The sequence below is a fragment of the Mirounga angustirostris genome, unplaced genomic scaffold, assembly GCF_029215605.1.
Source record: "Mirounga angustirostris isolate CCGP_5_RB_7025 unplaced genomic scaffold, mMirAng1.0.hap1 SCAF_1, whole genome shotgun sequence".
NCBI classification, from domain to species: Eukaryota; Metazoa; Chordata; class Mammalia; order Carnivora; family Phocidae; genus Mirounga; species Mirounga angustirostris.
Genome location: NW_026991709.1, coordinates 84,618,878 through 84,630,181, shown reverse-complemented (window position 1 = coordinate 84,630,181; position 11,304 = coordinate 84,618,878).

The window sequence follows — 11,304 nt, the reverse complement described above, 5'->3', positions numbered from 1 at the left end:
TCATCCAAAAATGAAAAGAAATCAAAGTTTTCAGAAATTACAAAAAGAAGGCAGGAAGACAGAAAAAAAAAAGATGTCAACCACAAAACAGAAAATTAGCAATGCTTTACCATAAGTTAAATGTAATTAAACAAGAAATTATAGATATAAAAAATTTTAAAACTCAGTGTAGAAATGAACAAGCAACAGAAATATGTGAAATAGTTAACTAAAGAATGGGAGAAATTTTTTTAAAAAGAAAGACAGAGGGGTGCCTGAGTGGTGTGATCAGTTAAGGGTCCAACTCTTGATTTCAGCTTAGGTCATGATCTCATGCTCAGTGAGGAGTCTGCTTGAGATTCTCTCTTCCTCTCCTCGCCCCTCCCACTTGTGCTTGCTTTCTCAAATAAATAAATCTTTAAAAAAAAAAAAAAAGAAAAGAAAGACAAAATTGCATCAAAAAGTAAGACAGGGTGCCTGGGTGGCTCAGTTGGTTGGGCGACTGCCTTCGGCTCAGGTCATGATCCTGGAGTCCCGGGATCGAGTCCCGCATCGGGCTCCCTGCTCAGCGGGGAATCTGCTTCTCCCTCTCCCGCTCCCCCCTCTTGTGCTCTTTCTCTCTCACTCACTCTCTCTCTCAAATAAATAAATAAAATCTTTAAAAAAAAAAAAAAAAAAAAAAAAAAAAAAAAAAAAAGTAAGACAAAATTATAAGATATCCATGTACCAACATAGGCAATAGATGAAAATCAAAGGATATCATCTGAAACTCATGAGCTAAACAGAAGCCTAACAAAGGAACAGTGGTAATAAGGGCATTATATTAAAAAAAAAATTATTACAATTAGTGTAAAGGTAACCACAAGAACAAAGAATATAAACCTTCCTAAATATCAAAAACAATATAAAAAAGGACAAAGAAAACATGACAAATGTGGATGACAGAGTCCAGAACTACCAATGATATTAACAAATTCAAATGGACTTAACTAACATATTAAAAGAAAAACTTACTTCAACTTACAGAGCAAACCCCAACTCTATGCTGTATATAAGAGAAACCCCTCAAACAAAATAATCCAAAACTTTAAATATAAACAAATGGGCAAAAGTATGCCAAAAAAATGCAAACAAACAGAAAAGGAAGGAGTTGTGATCTTAATATCTCACCAGCTAGAACTCAGTACCTTAAGCATTAAAGAAGACAATAAAAGACAAGTCATTATGCAAAAGACCATGGATATATAACAGCTTTGAATATTCATGTACCATATTTCACAGCAATCACTTTATAAAGCAAATACTATAAGGAATGCAAGGAGAAATAACCAGAAACAAACATTAATATACAAGGTTAATATACATTCTCAGTCCAAGACAGGTCAAGTGGACAAAAAATAAGTAAATAAATAAAGATACCGAAGCCCTGAACAACATAACCAATAAAGTAAATTATATGAATATATATCAGATTTTGTATCCCCCAAAAAGAAAATATATCTTCTTTTCAATATACCTCCTTTTTAAGAGCAGATAAACTTTCATGAAGACAGACCATATATTATGGTCCAAAGAAAATCTCAATGAGCTTCATAAAGTAGAAATGATACAAAGATAATTCTCTGATATTAAAACCATAGATATTATAACAAAATCAAAACATAAATAGGCCTTTCTATCCCAAGTTAACTATTAGACAACTTGAATCAAAGGAGAACTGAAATTTCAGAATTATTTATAAAAATAATGGAAATGAAGACACTACATATCAGACTCAAAGTTAAAGCAGTTAAAGCAAAGACCAGAGAGAAGAATCATAGCCTTATATGGTTATACCCACACAAAATGAAAGAAATAAAATAAATATCTACTTGAATTAATAGACATTCATTCCTTGCTCTTAAATAGTATTTATTTAATATCACAACAATGTCAATTCTTCAAGAGTAATATAAAATTTAACTCTAGAGCAGTTAAAAAGAAACAGAACAAAGAAAGAAGGAAATATATAAAATAATGGCAAAAAATGAGTTATAAACAAAAAAACTAGAATAAATACATTAAAATGATGTTTTTTTGGAAAGAATCAACAAAATACAGAACCCACTAGCTAATTAATCAAGCAAAACAGAAGCACAAATATACAAAATAAGAAATAAGTAAATAACTGTAAAAAAAAGAAAATTTTTAAATATCATAAGACATTGTATGGCACAACTCTGTGCACACAAACTGTAAAACCTAGATGAAATATACATTCCAACAACTGACCCTCGTAGATATAGAATGTAAAACAAACTAATTTCCATGGGACAAATAGAAATAGTTTATCAAGACCCTAGCCTACAAAAAGCACAAGGCCAAAACAGTTTCACAAGGGAATCCTAGCGAACTTCCAAAGATTAGATTATCCCAATGCTCCTATGTTCCAAAACAAAGAGTGGGGGGGGAATCTGCCTATTCTCCTAAATACCTCTTTAACCTGACCCTATGATCTATTCCCACTACCATTGCCTGAGCACAGATTCTCATAATCTTTTGCCTGGACTCTCCATTCCTTCTCCCTCCAATTTTTCCTACAAGCTGATGCTGGGCTATTACTTTTTGGAAAAAGAAAATATGATCACATATTTTTTTAACTTTCTCAATCTAAATGTACTGCTAATTAAGTTACAGGTGTGAAAACTACAATTGGAAAAACTCTGCTATCATCTTAAACACATTCTAAGTCAGATTTTGTACATGTTGGGGCTTAGGAGACTTTTGATACATCCAGGAAGTTTCTTTGGGAGACATTATAGAATTGAAAAGATTGAAAACATATCAGAGGAAAATAAAGGAGGAAAAAAAGAGAATTTAGTGGGGGAAAGTTGAGGGTATGCGACAGATCTTCCCAATGATTTTGTGGGGCAAATAACTAACCATCTTTATTTTGAGACCCTTCTCTCAGAACTTTTAGCCGAGGTCACTCACCTAGCATGTGATGTAGGCAGGACTACAGCCCAGATTATAGATAACTATGCCGGCATTCCACATACACTGCCTCTTTCTTCATCTAACAGTCCTTAGTAATCCTGTCCTCCGAAATGCCATGGCTTCCAATACTGCTTCCTGTTGATAGCCCACTTCTCTTAGATTACATTATGTTCTCCTTAAAAGCAGGAACCATACTTTACTGTACTTTTTAATCAACAAAGTTACCTAGCACAGCGAAGCACTAATTTCTATTACAGAACATTTGTGTAACATTATTATTATAATATATATTTTCTTAAATCTAATCGATTTCTCTGAAGACTGGCACATATTTTTTATGCTATTTTGCTATTGAAAGACATTGAGAGGAAGTGTGCTACACACATAACATGATACACATAGCAACCTTCTAGCTTACATATTTTTTCCTTACGTCAAGGGCAATTTCAAATATTTTGTTCCATTATCACCATCAATAGATGATACGGTTAAAAAAAATGGCAACCATATTCTTATTATTAGTTTGAATTGCTGTCCAAATGTGAAAATCATGCTTTAAGAGCCAAGAAAACCAGATGAGGTGAGAAAGTACCTTGGTTAATTTAGTAAAGTGTTCTCAACTTGAAGCATAAATAATATTGTGCTTCATCTTGACTACTCAATATACTCTATACCTTCAGGCTAATATTGAATAACCACCTATTGTTAATCTTTTATATATGTTTAGTATAATTCATTTTTTAAAATACTATATCACTAAAAAAGTTCATCAGTGCTCATCATTCAGATTAACTAAAGAGAAGGCTAACCATGGTAAAAATTTGAATGATGAATAATGTTAAAGTAATCTTACTAAATATACAGCCTAATTGCACGATACCTAGTTGAGTTCTTCAGAAATTGCTTCAGTGAATAAATTTGAAATTAGCATATTTGTAGTTGTGTCCTTCCAAGGTACATGGAAAGTTTTTTAACACATATCTCCAATTTTGTTAATACTGCCAATTTTCTTAGGAAAATTTTTTTTGTAGATGGCACAAGAGAAATTTTTTATGTAGATGGTACAAGAGAAATTTTTATAGATGTTACAAGAGAAATTTTGACCAACTAATCACAGGATGTAAATTCACTGAGTGTACATGAAGTTTTACTTGCATATAAATTGCTGGGACATTTAATTTGGTGTGCATTTCTAGGTTATTTCTTCATTTATTTATTCACAGAAATTCAAGTAGTCCTCTTTCTAGAACTTGGAGAGGTGAAAATGTACATTTGTGAGAGCACTGTGATGTTTACACACAGCTACCACGGATAAGGAAAAAGGACTGCACCATGGTTGCATTAAAAGGTAGTTTCTGGAAGTAACAGACTGGAAAAGAATCCAAAATCTAAAAACAAGTCCTAGCTAATAATATAAATACCCACAACCATAAATTCTCTTCACCAAAGACTTACTAAAATTCCATGTATTGAAAAAATTTGAACCCTTGATACTCAATTGAGCATTCACTATGAAGAAATAAATATTCAAATGACACATCTGATTATGTCTTTTAAAACTACTGCATTTTCCATTTATTTTGAAAGCCAAGATAAATATCCCTCAGGTCCTACCAGGAAGAGATAGCTCACTCAAACTGGATAACTGAGGAAAACTTAGTAGACTACAAAAGCATGGGAAGTGTTATGGGAAATCAATTAGGAATAATGCTTTACCACAGGGCTAGCAATTGTGAGGAGATATTACTACCCTACATCTGATGGTGTGAAGGGAGAGAATGGCTGCTCAAACCTGGAAAGAGAGGGGCACTAGAGAGGATCCATAGCCTTTGTAAGAGGGACCAGACCAGCCGACTTATTATGATCTAACAGGGAGACCCTTAAAGAATAAATGCCCTGGACTTACATTGCAGGGAGATTTCCATTGGCTAAATGTAACCAGAAGCCAGAGGGCAAAAGAACTCTTTCATGTAGTTCAGCTAGGTCAGTACCTTAGGGCACAGAGAACAAAAGAGTACATAGTGAATCTGAAGGGCAAATGGAAAATACCCAATGTAGTACTCTTTTGCTGCAGGTAACAGAAAAATCTAACTCAAGCCTAAGCAAAGAAGGTAATTTATTGACTTATGTATCTGAAAACTACAGGTGTAGCCCTATCTTCAGGCCCAGCTTCATCCAACATCTCAAAGGATGCCACTGGGGCTCAGTATCTTCCCATCTCTCAGCTCTGCTCTCTTCCAGGTAGACCTTATTCAAAGTTTCCATGTGGTGGCAAGATATCTGACAGCAGTTTAAGATTGAAGTCCAGAAAAAATAGTAAAGGAATAATAATAAAGTAAAAAACTTGAAGTTCTTTCAGCAATTTAATCAGAGTTCCTGGGCTTGACTCTCAGGGGCCAAGTCACTGCCCATTCCTAAGCCAATCAAGTTTATTAGAGGAACAAAACATGATGACTGGCCTCTACTAAGTCATATGTCTATCCTTAGACTCAATAAGACACCCAAAGCCCAAGGACAGAGAATGGAGGAAGAGTGGGTACTGTTACCAGAATTAAGAAAAATGGATGCTAGGAAGCTGAAAGACAACAAATAACCACTTAGGCCTATGTGGTAATCCAATTTGCTTCTCAGCTCTCAATTATCATGACATTCAGGAATATATGAATCCATTAGTTTGGGCTGATAAAGTAGCATTAGAAAAATGTGGTAACAATTTCCACCTTTCTTCTAATTTCCACATATAATGCCAATAATGCCATGACACATTTATTTATATGCAGATAAATATATGTTAGTACCTATATAAATATGCATATAAAACTCCCCATCATGCCATAATTTGATTTGTTTTGCTACTGAACATTTATATTAACTTTCTATATCTATAAGCACAGTGCATATTCTCCTTAGGTTGCTAATTCCTGAAAAGAAGGAGCCATTTCTGTTTCAGTTGTTAGTTCGATTTTCTTCCCAAACTACTGGCATACAAGGATGAATTAATAAGTCAATTTGATGTTAACAATGATAAAATGACACTTTGGGGTATTTTTCTCTGAAGAAGTATCAGTTTTTTTCCCAACATAAATAGTTTTAAAACCCAAATTATCACACTGTCACAGAAATTTAAAGCTGGAAAGGCCCAGATTACTTAGGAACTGAGCATCAAAGTTCAAGTGACCTTGTGCTAGACAGCATTTTAAAATAAATCTTGAAGAAATGAAAGTCTATATCCCAGAGAAATTGCAGTAGAATAAGGTAATGAGTAGAACTGTTATATTTTAACCAGAGACACTAAATAAACTTGCAGGCCATAGTGAATTTTATCATGCAAGTGGCAAGGGACTATTAAGGCTGAACCTAGATGTATATCCTCCTTACATCATTCTGTTTAGGGAAGAAAAGCTTTAGCCAGGTAGATACAGGAGTCAGTGCTCAGATCACACTGACAGAGTAAGTGGAGTTTTTTATGGCAGCTGTGTATTTGCTGATAAGACAAAGTGAAGAAAGCAAGTACTTAATCACCACATCTCTAAAATGATACAAAAGACTATTTTTACCTGTCTACTGTGCTTTTTTACCTTTCCTCTCAATAATGTACCTACATATTAGTTTTTAAATTGCTTACCTACACAAGGTTCATTAGCTTCTCATAGGCTGGTAGGCTGGCTTCATGTTTATTCCTCTATAGAATGAGCACATCTCTAAAATTATCCAGTAATGAAGATGTTCAGAAAAGCAATTTGGGAGCAGGAAATCATTTTCTTTTAGCCTGTTTAACAAGAAACAAACTGAGATGTATCAAAATGAAAACCTCAATACAGTAGTCCTCCCTCATCTGCAGGGATACATCCAAGACCCCCAGTGGATGCCTGTAACTGTAGATAATACTGAACACTATATGTACTATGTTTCTTCCTATACATATATAACTATGATTAAGTTTAATGTATAAATTAGGTAAGAGATTAACAACAATAACTGATAATAAAATAGAACTATTTAATAATACATTATAATAAAAGTTATGTTAATGTGATCTGTCTCTCTCAAAATATCTTATTGTACTGTACTTGTCCTTCTTGAGATGTTACGAGATTTAAAATGCCTACATGATGAGATGAATGATACAGATATCATGACTTAGCATTAGGCTACTATTGACCTTCTGACCATACATCAGAAGGAGGATCATCTGATTCCTGACTGCAGTTGATCATGGGTAACTGAAACTACAGAAAGTAAAACCATGGCGGGGGGGGGGGGGGGTTGCGGGACTACTGTACTATTTAAGATTGCTTTCCCTTTGTCCTTTTTCTCCTCCCTGGTTGGTGTTGGGCTGGGGGACTTAATGCCACTATGACATCCAAGTGGAAGGGTTGTCCACTTTGGATTTTAACTGGTCTCATTTTTGAAGCTGGTTTCCTTGGAGATCATGTTTCCCCACTATATTAACAATCTACTGAGATGTGACAACACCCTCTTTTGATCTCTCTCCATCTTCCTGAGGGGTCTTTCCACCCTGGCTGCCTGGTAAACCTCCTGAAAGTCTGTTGAGTCCTTCATTCTCACCTTTCTCTTTTGTCGACACAGAGAACTACTCACTGCTTTTCATATACCTCTTAGACCTAGGGTTGTCAGGAGGCACTTGCTGTGCTATACCATTACTCTCCAGTTGCTATGGTGTGGTGAGCCTCAGCAAGCCTACCAGAGTCCCAAAGAGAAAGAGTAATTCACAGAGAATAAATCCATCAGAGGAAGAAGGGAAGAAGGGATTTACCACCTCTCTCTCTTTCTGTCCTTGCTCCAAAATTCATTCTGAGGCAGAAATGTACATTAAAAATGCTAAAGCTCTTTCCTTGCCTCTCCCTCCATTCCCACTCTAATTCTTTGTACATATTTATAATAACTGTTCTAATGATGGATTTTTTTAACCTAGCTATGGGTCACATTTTCATGCTTCTTTGCATGTCTAGTAATTTTTGATGGATGCTGGACATAGTGAATGTTATTGTTGAGTGAGTTTTATGTGTTTCATTAAAGGGAGTTGAGTTTTATTCTGGCAGGCAATTAATTTACTTGGAAATTAACTTGGATCATGTGGAAACTTCTTTTTCAACTTTGTTATGGTGGCTCTAAAACAGACTTTATGCCTAGTTTTAGCCCTCAGGACTAAAACTTTTAGTTTTAGTCCTGAGGTTTTTAGGATCTCTATTTAATTCTGAGTGTCAACAGGCCTGTCTACCCTAGTTGGTCAGAATTCAAACATCTCCTAATCCTGTGAAACTCGATGGTTGCCCAGCTTACAGCTTCCCTGTAGTTGTTGTTTCTCTGGCCCTGTGGGGTCTCACCCAAATACATACAGCTTAGCATTCAATCAAATACACAAAGAGACATCTATGGGAATTTCCAGAGTTCTTTCCCTGCTTAGCTCCCTCCTCTTTGGCCCTCTGCCCCATAAATTCCAACTGCTTAAGACTCCATAAACTCTGATATCTGTCTCTTCCACTCAGTGAGGCTGCCATGCTCTTTCTGGTTCCACCTCTCTCTACCAATGTCTAGTCTAGTAAATGCCTCCAGCCAGAAAACTAGGCAATTGTAGGACTTACCCCGCTTGATTCCCTTCTCTCAGACACTGTGGTCTTGCACTGACTGTTGTTATAGTCTGAAAACAGTTATTTCATATATTTTGTCCAGGGTTTTTTGTGGGTTTTTTTTCGTTGTTTATAATAAACAGGTTAGTCTGGCACCAGTCAATCAGTCATAGCTACAAGTGAAAGTCAAGGCTTTCGATTTTCTCCATTTGTAATATTATTGGCAATCCCTAAAATAATGGGTATCCTTCTATGTAGGTGTTCAACTGAGGAGAGGATCACCATTTAATCATTTGGAACAGAAAAAAACATCAACTAATAATTTATAAATCATACTGTTATACTTTATCTCCAATTTCCATAGATTTAAAAACTATATTGTACAGTTAATACTGTTGCTATTATAATGACTATAATCCAGATATCTGATGTATAAAATAGGACTAGAAGACTCATTCACAAAACAAGACAAAAGAACTTACTAGAAGGGAGAAAGAAGATGAGAAGTAAAAGTGACTTCCTAGAGAACAAAGGAAAAGCAACTTCCTGGAGAACAAAGAAGGGACTAAGTTATCCTCCTTTCTAATAAAACTGAAGAATCTCAGACTTTAATAACATAGGAGCCTGCAGTCAATGACAGATTAGGGCGCTGGTGTTTCCTTACTGCATGACTTGGGGAAAATAAAACATAATGCACTAGAAGATAGCAAATAAGAGGCTCAAGGGAGGAAGATCTAAGAGGATTTTCCTGGTTCCTTCCAAGACTTGAGATATGATGTGGTAAGGCTAGCCCTAGAAAGTGTCACCTGCCCTAGGTGAACATGGGTCTAACATGAATCTTAGGAGAAACTGAAATGAACACTTACGATTGTTTTAGGAAAACTGAGAGAGGGTATTCAACCTAAATAGAAAAGCATGCCAAAAAGTCTCAGAGTTCGGAGAAGAGGTAAGGTGTCAATGTTTGAAAAAGACAAACAGGTAAATAGGTTTATAAATATAGAGATTGCCCAGAAATTTCAGCAGCAATATGTTATCAATCCATTCAATATTTTTTGTGTAAAATATATTTTTGTTTAATCATTTTTAATACAATCTATCATAAGAATACTTGCTCACAATTCTACTCTCTCTCTCCATGAACACTGGGAAAGGGGATTAAGCTAATTCAGAATATTCCATAAAATAAATTTGCAGTAAATGGTAAAAAATTTCACTGACTCAGTTCTTATGCCACTAATTCCAAGGGTCTTACAGAAACTCTTTTGTTATATAGCTCAGGAAATGAGTTATCCTTAATTTGGCCAGAAGTAAGAGCCAATGGCAAAGCATTTGGAAATATTTTAATTATACAGAGATAATCAATGCAATGGTATTTGTTACTGTGAAATTATACTATACTATTGTGAATTTTTTCTCTTCTAAATCTTCAAATTGTAACAAAGATACTAGTTCTTTTATACTGTGAAACTGGTAAAAGCTATAAAATAATCCACTTTTCTTCCATATCTAAGTCCACAGATACAGAATTAAGGATCAACAGCAATAGCCATTCATGCTACCTTTTTTCAATTAGGATGTTTCTATGACTTGTTCATCACTGAATTCCCAGCATCTAGAACTGCATGGAACAATAGATATTCAATAAACATTAGGTGAATGAACGAACTACCACTCTCATATTCATGCTAGACACCATGATACCAATGAAAATACAATAAATTCTGGATCACCAGCTAATGAAAGGTCCAAGTATCATAGAAAAATAATAACAAAAACAAAACCAAGAAAACTTTCCTAACGTCATGGTGCTTGGTTTTGTTTATTATTATTGGGGAAAGGGTATTAGTAGCCACAGAAATGGGTTGAAATGATTAACAGCAAAACCCTGGGCTGCTACAGTTAGGAGTGATGTTTTATAGCCCAAAAAAGGAAGTCAACCAGAGTCAGTGACTCATGCAAAATGGTAGATAATTTTTTACTCAGTGCTAACACAGAAGTTATCTTGCAGAAATCACTGCAGTGGGTAAGAAATCTCCTTAAGTTCTAGAACTTAGAAATAGCAAAATAAAAGCACTGCAAGCTTAGAAATTCTGTTGATAAAGGCCCTTAACTGAAATTAATTTCAAACCAAAAGACACTGAAATGTTTATAATCCATATTACAATTCTGATATTAGTAAGAAGTGATGATTCAACTCAGAAAGACATTGGGTATGAACAAAAGTAGAACCTGGTGTATTGATCAATAGAAATTTCTAAACATTCCCAGTTCTTCCAGCTATTCTTCATATAATATGGTCTCCAGATGCTTCACCATCATGAGATTGTATTACTCCAAATAAACTTCACTGTCTTAAAATGAGGCATTGAAGTACAACACAATAGTGATGGTTTATTTTGTGTCAACTTGGCTGGACCATGGTGCCTGGACATGTAGTCAAACATTATTCTGGATGTTTCTGTGAGGGTATTTTAGGATAAGATTAACATTCAAATTGATGTATTTTGAGTAAAGCAGAATGCCCTCCATTATGTGGGTGGGCCTCATCCAATCAGGTGAAAGCCTGAACAGAATAATTGACTGACCTCTCTTGAGCAAAAAAGAATTCAGCCAGCAGATGGAGTTTGGCCAGGAGATAGCCTGCAGATTTGAACTGCAACAATGGCTCTTCTTTGATCTCCCACCTGATAGCCTTCAGGCTTCAACTACAGCATCCACCGTTCCTGGGTTTCCAGCCAGCCAACCCACCCTGCACATT